Source organism: Capra hircus, unplaced genomic scaffold (assembly GCF_001704415.2).
Source record: "Capra hircus breed San Clemente unplaced genomic scaffold, ASM170441v1, whole genome shotgun sequence".
NCBI classification, from domain to species: Eukaryota; Metazoa; Chordata; class Mammalia; order Artiodactyla; family Bovidae; genus Capra; species Capra hircus.
In genome coordinates, this window is record NW_017189563.1 from 41,679 (window position 1) to 52,605 (window position 10,927).

Here is a 10,927-nt window from a genome sequence, read left to right on the forward strand (position 1 = left end):
TGTCAGAGGAGTTGTTGAAAGGCATAATATAGTAAGGCAGACATATTCTGGTTTTGGGGTAGATGCTCGAGTAGGTCCAGGGAGGTCCCCTCGAGATCTGACCCGCCTTTGCCTGTCAGGTCTCTTCCTCACGACCTTTGTCATGGGCAGGATTCCTCGTGCTGGCTCCTGGCACGCCTGACTTCACATTCTAGGATGTCTGGCTCTAGGTAAGTTGTAGTGATCACACCTTCGTGATTATATGGGTCGTGAAGATCTTTATTTGTACAGTTCTCCTGTGTATTCTTGCCACCTATTCTTAATACCTTCTTCTCCTGTTAGGTCCACACCATTTCTGTCCTTTATTGAACCCATCTTTGCATGAAATGATCCCTTTGTATCTCTAAATTTTTTTTTTTTTGAAAATTCGTTTGTCTTATGTATTGTGCTCCTATGTTGGGTGCATATATATTGACAACTGTTATGTCTTCGTTTTGGATTGATCCCTTGATCATTATGTAGTGTTCTTCTTCGTCGTTTGTAGTACTCTTGTTCTAAGGTCTATGTTTTCTGATATGAGGATTGCTACTCCAGCTTTCTTTTGCTTCCCATTTGCATGGAATATAATTTTCCATCCTCTCACTTTCAGTCTATATGTGTCTTTAGGGCTGACGTGTGTTTCTTGTAGAGAAAATAATCGATACCTGTTTTTGTATCAATTCAGCCAAGCTGTGCTTTTTGTTTGGAGCATTTAATCCATTTACATTTAAGCTAATTATTGATATCCATGTTTCTATTATAATTATCGTAATTGATTTGGGTTGATTTTGTAGATCTTTTTTTCTTCTTTTGTATTTCTTGACTATATAGGTACCCTTAAGATTTGTTGTAAAGCCGCTTTGGTCATACTGAATTGTCTTAACTTCTGCTTCTCTGAACAGTTTGATTTCTCCATCAGTTTTGCATGAGGTGTTTGCTGGGTACAGTAATCTTGGTGGTAGATTTTTCCCTTTCAGTGTTTTAAATATATTCTGCCATTCCCTTCCGGCCTGCAGGGTTTCTGCTGAACGAATAGCTCTTAAGTGAGTAGGTTTTCCTTTGTATGTTACTTGTTGCCTCTCCCTTGCTTTTTAAAATATTCCTTCTTTGCGTTTAGTCTTTGTTAGTTAGATTATTGTGTTTTACCATGTTTCTGCTTTGGAGTATCCTGTACGGGGCTCTTTGTGCCTGTTTGATTTGATTGACTATTTCCTTTTCCATGTTGGGGAAATTTTCAGCTACAATCTCTTCCAAATTTTCCTCAAACCCTTTCCTTTTCTCTCTTCTTCTGGGTCCCCTAATACTCAATATTTGGTATATTTAAGATTATCCCAAGGGTCTCTGAAACTATCCATTCTTTTCATTTCTTATTCTTTATTCTGATCTTCAGTACTTATATCCACTATTTTATCTTCAAGATCACTGGTTCGTTCTTCTGCTTCAGATTGTCTGCTTGGCAATGGCACCCCACTCCAGTACTCTTGCCTGGAAAATCCCATGGACGGAGGAGCCTAGTAGGCTGCAGTCCATGGGGTTGCCAAGAGTCAGACATGACTGAGCAACTTTGCTTTCACTTTTCACTTTCATGAATTGGAGAAGGAAATGGCAACCCACTGCAGTGTTCTTGCCTGGAGAATTCCAGGGACAGGGGAGCCTGCTGGGCTGCCGTCTATGTGGCCGCACAGAGTTGGACACGACTGAAGTGACTTAGCAGAGTATATTTAATTTCAGCAATTTTGTTGTCTCTGTATGTTTGTTCTTTAATTCATCTAGGTCTTTGTTCATTGATTCTTGCATTTTCTCCAGTTTCTTTTCAAGTGTTTTGATCATCTTTACTATCATATTCTGAATTATTTTTCAGATACTTTGCCTATTTCCCCTGTAGTAATGTGGAATTCTGTGTTTCTAGCTTGATCCATCGTTTGTGTAGTATTTCTCTGCCTTTTCTATTTTTTTTTTTAACTGTTTATGTTTAACATCTCTATCTCCCAGGATTCAAGGTTCAATTCTTTCTTCCTTTTTGTTTCTGCCTTCCAAAACTTGGTTCAGGGCTTTGCGTATGGTGTACAGACAGGGGATATGTGCTGAGGGGTGTGTGTGTGTGTGTGTGTGTGTGTGTGTGTGTGTGTGTGTGTGTGTGTGTGTGTGTGTGTGTTAAGTGTTTCTTTTTCCCCTGATTGGCAAATGTGAGGCAGGTGGAAATCCTGTCTACTGATGACTGGGTTTTTATGTTTGTTTTGTTTGTGATATCTTGGATGAGATATCCTGCACGGGGAGCTACTGTTTGTAGAGTGATTCTGGGTCTTGTATTCAAGGGTTACCTTTGTGTGACTTCTCTCTAATTGAGTCTCTAGGGTCAGTCCTCGGGTAGTCTAGGATTTGGAGTTCCAAGTGGATTAAGAGCAACTGTATTCAGTGCACTCTCACAGCCTGAAGCAGGGTTTTCAGACTAGAAACTAGAAACCTAAGGAGAGCTACATGAACACTGAGAAAAGGAGGGGGGGGGGAATGGATAAGTTTTCTGGTAAGTTGCCCAGAAATAAATCATCTTCAAGGTGAAACTTCAGAATTGTGAAAGGTGAGAGACAACAGAATGAAACCTGGAATAGTGTGGCTGTGGGGAAAGGTTGAAGGAGACACACTGTTCCTGCCATGTGACACATCTGAGTTAACTTAGAGAGATGAGAATGGCAGGTGAGTTTGGAGAGTTCTGTAGGGGTTTTTAAAATGCCTCATTTCTCCCACAAAGTCATCTGAGTCACTCTGCATCCTCCCCTAGAGGTATCAGAATGGGACTTTGTGATGTCAACGCTCACCCAGGTCCCCCATTGACTGGGGAATGACTTGCTGAACTCATAAAGCATAAGGGTGTGGCCCCCTATGGAGGGGTAGGTATAGAGGGGCTCAGGGCCTCTGGAGTAGACCACTGTGAGTCTTCAAAATGAATAAGATGAATGGGAAGCCACAAGGCTCTACAGCTGTTTGGGAACAGTCGACTCCAGATATCCAGGAGGAAAATATGAAGACCTGCTCTCCATTGAGGTCCAAAAGAAGTGTCAAGGTGAGACGAACCCATCCAAACTCCTCTTGTCTGTTGACACTGCCCCTTAAGACCCCCCACTCCCATCCTTGCCTGTCACATACCCCTTCTCTGTGCACACCCCTTCTCCTCAAGCCTTCAGTTCAGAACATCATCACCCTCTTCCCCAAATCAATGCCATTCCTTGCTCCTCTAATTTTCTACAGGTGGCCAGGGTAACTGTGAGGATGAATAAGCAATTTCAGCCAAAGCTGACCAAGAAATCTTCTCAAAAATCTCCTACCTCAGAGAAGCTTAAGAAAATCAGAGGCTCAAAGCTCTGTAGCCAGGGTTCAAAGGTGAATGAAGAGCTGAACCAGAACAAACTGGAGGAGGTCCCAGAGATAGTGGAGAACCTTGCTATTCCAGCTGGACCAGTGGGCAGCCAGTCACTTCAGAACATGGCTAGAGAGCTCAGAAATCTTCGAGTGTCTCACCGATAAGAACTGGCCAACAGTACAGTCATTTAATCTTATACCAACAGCATACACTAATGATGAACAGTAAATAAATTCAACCTGAAGTGGAATTAGGTGTATCTCTCAGTTCTCTGATACTGGGGGATGGAGACGGCAGGGAAGAGATAAATATATGAAGAGGGAGCCAGATAGGTCCTGGGAGTTGAAGATGAGACCAGAAGGTCCATGTAGGCAGCAAGTAGTGGGAAGAACTGGGTGCAGACTGAGCCCCAAAGATGCACTTACCTAAAGAGGAAGAGGAAGAGGAAGAGTACTTGAGGTTTATGTCTGAGTGCAGAGGTGCGAACTTAGCTAGGGAGCCTTTTCATGTGTGGGGTTGAAGTGCCATTTACTAAAAAGACATACATAGTAGTTGCCCCTAGGCCACTTACTTCATAGAAGTGTTTATTACACCTCAAAATATGATGTCAGCAACTAGCAGCCTCAAAAACTCAATCTTCCTTTCTAAAAGGTAATCTTTAGAAGCTAAATAATGCTTTTGTTGTTGTTGCTGTTGTTTGTTTGTTTGTTTGTTTTTCAGTATGGAGATTTATCAAAAAGCTAAAAATGGAATAGCACATGACCTATCAATTTCATTATTGGATAAATATTAACACAAACACACACAGCATTAATTTAAAAGGCGCATGTACCCCAAAGTTGCTTAAGTCACACAATTCAGCAAGACACAGAAGCAACCCAAACGGTCGCCAGATGAGAGTCACATGAATGATAAGGATGTGGCATATGTGTACCACAGGACAGTCGTTGTTGTTCAATCACTAAGGCATGTACCCCTCCTTGCCACACCGTGCACTCTACCCTCCAGCCTCCTCTGCCCATGGAATTATCCAGGCAAGAATACTCCAGTGGGTTACCATTTCCTTTTCCATGGGATCTTCCTTACCTATGGATTGAACCCACGTCTCCTGATAGATTATTTGCCACTCAGCCACCAGAAGACCTTTGGAATATTACTCAGCAATAAAAAGAAGAAAATATTGCCATTTGCAAAAACATGGAAGGTGTAATAACTAAGTAAAGAACTTCAGATAGAAATTATATGTCTTATTGATATGATATCATTTATTGAATCTAAACATAACAGAAAGTAGAGAATTTAACAAAATGTAGGCTCACAGAAATAGAGAACAATCTACTGGTTACCATCCAGGAGGGGGAAGGGAAGGCACAATACAGAGGTGGGGGACTGGGAGACACAAAGCATTAGGTGTAAGATGTATTGTACACATGAAGAACAGAGCCGGCAATTTGTAGTAAGCATAAATGGAAAGCCTGGCTTGGAGAATTTTGAGGACTACTTTACTAGTGTATGAGATGAGTGTAATTGTGCAGTAGTTTGAGCATTCTTTGGCATTGCCTGTCTTTGGGATTGGATTGAAAATAGAACTTTCACAGTTCAGTGGACATTGCTGAGTTTTCCAAATTTTCTGGCCTATTGAGCACTGCACTTTCACAGCATCACCGTTTAGGATTTGAAATGGCTCAACTGGAATTCCATCACCTCCACTGGCTTTGTTCATTGTGACGCTCTCTAAGGCCTACTTGACTTCACATTCCTGAACGTCTGGCTCTAGGTGAGTGATCACAGCAACGTGATTATCTGGGTCGTGAAGATCTTTTTTTGAACAGTTCTTCTGTGTCTATTTATCACCACTTCTTAATCTCTTCTGTTTCTATTAGGTCCATAAAATTTCTGTCCTTTATTGAGCCCATCTTCACATGAAATTTTCCCTTCGTATCTTTAATTTTCTCGACGAGTTCTCTAGTCTTTCCGATTCTATTGTTTTCCTCTTTTCTTTGCACTGACCAATGAGGAAAGCTTTCTCATCTCTCCTTGATATTCTTTGGAACTCTGCACTAAAATGGGTATGTCTTTCCTTTTTGCTTTTCTTCTTTTCAGAGCTGTTTGTAAGGCCTCCTCAGACAGCCATTTTGCTTAGTTGCCTTTCTTTTTCTTCGGGATGGTCTTGATCCCTGTCCCCTGTACAATGTCTTGAACCTCCATCCACAGTCCATCAGGCACTCTGTCTATCGGATCTAGTGCCTTAAATCTATTTCTCATTTCCAACGTAGAATCATAAGAGATTTTAATTAGCTCATACATGAGTGGTCTAGTGATTTTCCCTACTTTCAATTTAAGTATGAATTTGGCAATAAGGAGTTCACGATCTGAGCCACAGTCAGCTCCTGGTCTTGTTTTTGCTGACTGTATGGACCTTCTCCACCTTTTGCTGCAAAGAATGTAATCACTCTGATTTCGGTGTTGACCATCTATGGTGATGCCCATTTGTAGAGTCTTCTCTTGTAGCGTTGTAAAAGGGTGCTTGCTACGACCAGCAAGCACTTGGAAAAAGCCTATTATCCTTTGCCCTGCTCCATTCTGTACTCCAAGGCCCAATTTCCCTGTTATTTCAGATGTTTCTTGACATCCTGCTATTCCATCCAGTCCCCTATAATGGAAAGGACATCTTTTTGGTGTGTTAGTTCTAGAAAGTCTTGTAAGTTTTAATAGAACCGTTCAACTTCAGCTTCTTCAGAATTATTTGTCGGGGCATGGACTTGGGTTACCATGATATTGAATGGTTTGCCTTGGAAAGGAACAGATCATTCTGTCGTTTTTGAGACTGCATCCGAGTACTGCATTTCAGTCTCTTTTGTTGTCTCTGATGGCTACTTCATTTCTTCTAATGGATTCTTCCCCACTGTAGTAGGTATAGTGGTCATCTGAGTTTAATTCACTCATTCCGGACCATTTTATTTTGCTGATCCTTGAAAGGTCAACGTTCACTCTTGCCATCTCCTGTTTGATGACTTCCAATTTGCCTTGATTCATGGACCTAACATTTAAGGTTCCCCTGGTGGCTCAGAGGTTAAAAGCATCTGCCTGCAGTGCGAGAGACCTGGGTTCGATCCCTGGGTCAGAAAGATCCCCTGGAGAAGGAAATGGCAACCCACTCTGGTATTCTGGCCTGGAGAAACCTATGGACGGAGGAACCTGCTGGGCCACAGTCCATGGGGTCGCAAAGAGTTGGACACGACTGAGCGACTTCACTTTCACTTACTTTCGCTTCCATGCAGTATTGCTCTTCACAGCATCGGGCCTTGCTTCTCTCATTGGTCACATTCACAGCTGGATGTTGTTTTTGCTTTGGCTCCATCTCTTTACTCTTTCTGGAGTTATTTCTCCACTGACGCCCAGTAGCATACTGGGAACCTACTGACCCGGGGAGTTAATCTTTCAGTGTCCTGTCAGTTTTTTTATACAGTTCTGGAGGTTTTCAAGGCAGCAATACTGGAGTGCTTTCCCATTTCATTCTCCAGTGGACCACGTTTTGTCAGAACTCTCCACCATGAACCGTCTGATATGGGTGGCCCTACATGGCATGGCTCATAGTTTCATTCAGTTAGACAAGGCTGTTGTCCATGTGATTAGATTGGTTAGTTTTCTGTGATTGTGATTTCAATCTGCCTGCCCTCTGATACCCTCTCTCAGTGCCTAAAGTTTTACTTGTCTTTCTCAGACAAGTAGATAAAGACGTGGTATCCATTCATGTATCGTCTGATGGACATTCAGGTTGCTTCCATGTCTTGGTGAACTGTGTGCTTCAAGGAATGTTGGGGTGCATGTGTCTTTTTTATTAACACCTTGAAGAATTCCATTGCTAGGTCATGTGTGTGTGGTCACCTGCTTATTTTACACATCCACAGAGAATATCATATGAAATTCCAGGGTGAATAAAGGACAAGCTGGGATAAAGATTGTCAGGAAAAATAACAACAACTGAGGTAAGCAGATGACACCACCCTTATAGTAGAAAATGAGGAGGAACTAAAGAGCCTCTTGATGAAAGTGAAAGAGGGAACAAAAGACATAAACTTCAATATTAAAAAATAATAGTAATAAACTAAGAACATGACATCCAGTCTAGTCACTTCATGGCAAATAGGTGGGGAAACAATGGAAACAGTCACAAACTTTATTTTCTTGGTCTCAAAATCACTGCAGATGGTGACTTCAGCCATGAAATTAAAAGACACTTGCTCCTAGGAAGAAAATCTACAACTAACTTAGACAGCATATTAAAAAGCTGAGACATTGCTTTGCTGACAAAGGTCCATCAAATGAGAGGGGTGTCTTTTCCAGCAGTCAAATATGGATGAAAGAGATCAAGTAGGGATGAAAGATATTAAAGCCAGCATAAACAGATGGATAGGTAATTCATGCTCCTGGGTAGGAAGAATCCATATTGAGAAAATGATTATATTACCAACTACAATCTACAGATTCATTGTGACCCCTATCTAATTACCAATGACATTTATTCACAGCAGTAGGACAAAAGAAAATTCTCAACTCATATGGAAACTCAAAAGGCCCCCCCAAAACCAAAGCAGTCTTGAGAAAGAACAATCAGGTCGGTTCAGTTCAGTTCAGTCACTCAGTCGTGTCCCACTCTTTGCGACCCCATGAATTGCAGCATGCCATGCCTCCCTGTCCGTCACCAACTCCTGGAGTTCACTCAGACTCACGTCCATAGAGTCGGTGATGCCATCCAGCCATCTCATCCTCTTGTCCCCAATCCAGCCCAGCATCAGAGTCTTTTCCAATGAGTCAACTCTTTACATGAGGTGGCCAAAGAACTGGAGTTTCAGCTTCAGCATCATTCCTTCCAAAGAAATCCCAGGGCTGATCTCCTTCAGAATGGACTGCTTGGGTCTCCCTGCAGTCCAAGGGACCCTCAAGAGTCTTCTCCAACACCACAGTTCAAAAGCATCAGTTCTTCAGTGCTCAGCTTTCTTCACAGCCCAACTCTCACATCTATACATGACCACTGGAAAAACCATAGCCTTGACTAGACGGACCTTTGTTGGCAAAGTAATGCCTCTGCTTTTCAATATGCTATCTAGGTTGGTCATAACTCTGTGTGTGTGTGTGTGTGTGTGTGTGTGTGTGTGTGTGTTTTCATAGAAGTAAGCGTCTTTTAATTTCATGACTGCAATCACCATCTCCAGTGATTTTGGAACCCCTCCCCCCCCCAAAAAAATAAATAAAGTCTAACATTGTTTCCAGTTTCCACATCTAATTCCCATGAAGTGATCGGACCAGATGCCACGACCCCAGTTTTCTGAATGTTGAGCTTTAAGCCAACTTTTTCACTCTCCTCTTTCACTTTCATCAAGAGGCTTTTTAGGTCTTCTTCACTTTCTGCCGAAAGGGTGGTGTCATCTGCATATCTGAGGTTATTAGCATTTCTCCCGGCAATCTTGATTCCAGCTTGTGCTTCTTCTGGCCCAACGTTTCTCATGATGTACTCTGCAAACAAATTAAATAAGCAGGGTGACAATATACAGCCTTGACATACTCCTTTTCTTATTTTGAAACAGAAAGAAAAATGGAGCTGGACAAATCAACCTTTCTGACCTCCAATTATACTACAAAGCTCTGGCACAAAGAAATTATGGCACTGGCACAAAAACAGAAATATAAACCACTGGAAGAAGTTTGAAAGCTCAGAAACAAATCCATGCACCTATGGGTACCTTATTTTTGATAAAGGATGGAAGAATATACAATGGGAAGACAACCTCTTCAATAAGTGGTGCCAGGAAAAACTGGACAGCTGCATGTAAAGGAATGAAATTAGAACATTCCTAACACCAAACACAAAGATCAACTCAAAATGGATTAAAGACGTAAATGTAAGACCAAAAACTATAAAGCTCTTAGACAAAAACCTAGGTAGAACACTCAATGACACAAATCAAATTAAGATCCTCTATGATCCATGTGATCCTCTAAGATCCATCTTCTGGAGCAGTGTAAATAAAAACTGAAGTAAACAAGTGAGACCTGATTGAACTTAAAAGTTTTTCACAGAAAAGGAGTCTATAAGCGAGGCGAAAAGACAATCCTCAGAATGGGGAGGGGGGGAACGATAGCAAATGAAACAATTAAATAAGGATTCATTTTAAAAATATATGAGCAGCTCATACAACTCAATACCAGAAAAAGAAACAACTCAACCAAAAGGTTGGGGGGGGGGGGTGGAAACTGAGAAAACGACATAAACAGACATTTCTCCAAAGAACCATCTCATTTTCTGTCGTCCCCTTCTTTTCTTGCCTTCAAGTTTTCCCAGCATCAGGGTATTTTTTCAAATGAGTTAGTTCTTCACATCAGCTGGCCAAAGTATCACAGCTTCAGCTTCAGCGTCCATCCTTTCAATGATCATTCAGGACTAATTTTTGGAGGATTGACTGGTTTGATCTCCTTGAGGTCCAAGGAACTCTCAAGACTCTTCTCCATCAACACAGTTCAAAACCATCAACTCTTAGGCATTCAGCTTTTTTATAGTCCCCTCTCATACCCATACATGGCTACTGGAAAAAGTATTATTTTGACTAGGTGTCCCTTTGTTGGTAGTGCATTGTGTATGCTCTTTAATATGCTATCTAGTTGGGACAAAGCTCTTCTTCCAAGGAGCAAGTGTCTTTTAGTTTCATGGCAGCAGTCATCATCTGGAGTGATCTTGAGCTTCCCCGCGGCCCCCCACCCCCACCCCCCGCAATAAAGTCTGTAACTGTTTCCATTGTTTTCCCATCCATCTATTTGCCAAGAAGTGATGGGACCAGAAGCTATGATCTTAGATTTATGAATGTTGAGTTTTAAACCAATATTTTCACTCTCCTCTTTCACTTTCACCAAGAGGCTCTTTAGTTTTTATTCACTTTCTGCCACAAGAGTGGTGTCATCTGCATATCTGAGGCTATTGATACTTCTCCCAGATATCTTTATTCTAAGTTCTGCTCTATCCACCCCACCATTTCACATAAACTCATTTGCTTATGCATTCAATAATCATTGTGATGAAATACAGTGTTGATGCACTCTTTTCCCTTTGCACTCAGTTTTTTGTTCCATGTCCAGTTCTAACTATTGCATTTTGACCTGCATACAGCTTTCTTTGAAGGTAGTTCAGATGGTATGATATTCCCATCTCTTTCAGAATTGTCCACAGTTTCTTGTTCCAAACAGTCAAAGGATTAAGCATAGTCAATAATGCAGAAATCGATGTGTGGTTTTTGTTTGTTTGTTTGTTTTCTTTTGTGTGTGTGTGTGTGTGTGTGTGCGCGCGCGTGTTTTTCTTTCTTTTTTTTTTTTCTGGAACTGTCTTGCTTTCTTGATGATGCAGTGGATGTTGGCAATTTGAACTCTGGTTCCTCTGACTTTTCTAAATCCAGCTTAAATATAAGGAAGTTGACAATTCACATACTGTTTAAGCTTGGCTTGGAGAGTTTTGAACATTGCTTTGCTAGGGTGTGAGATGAGTGTGATTTTGCATTAATT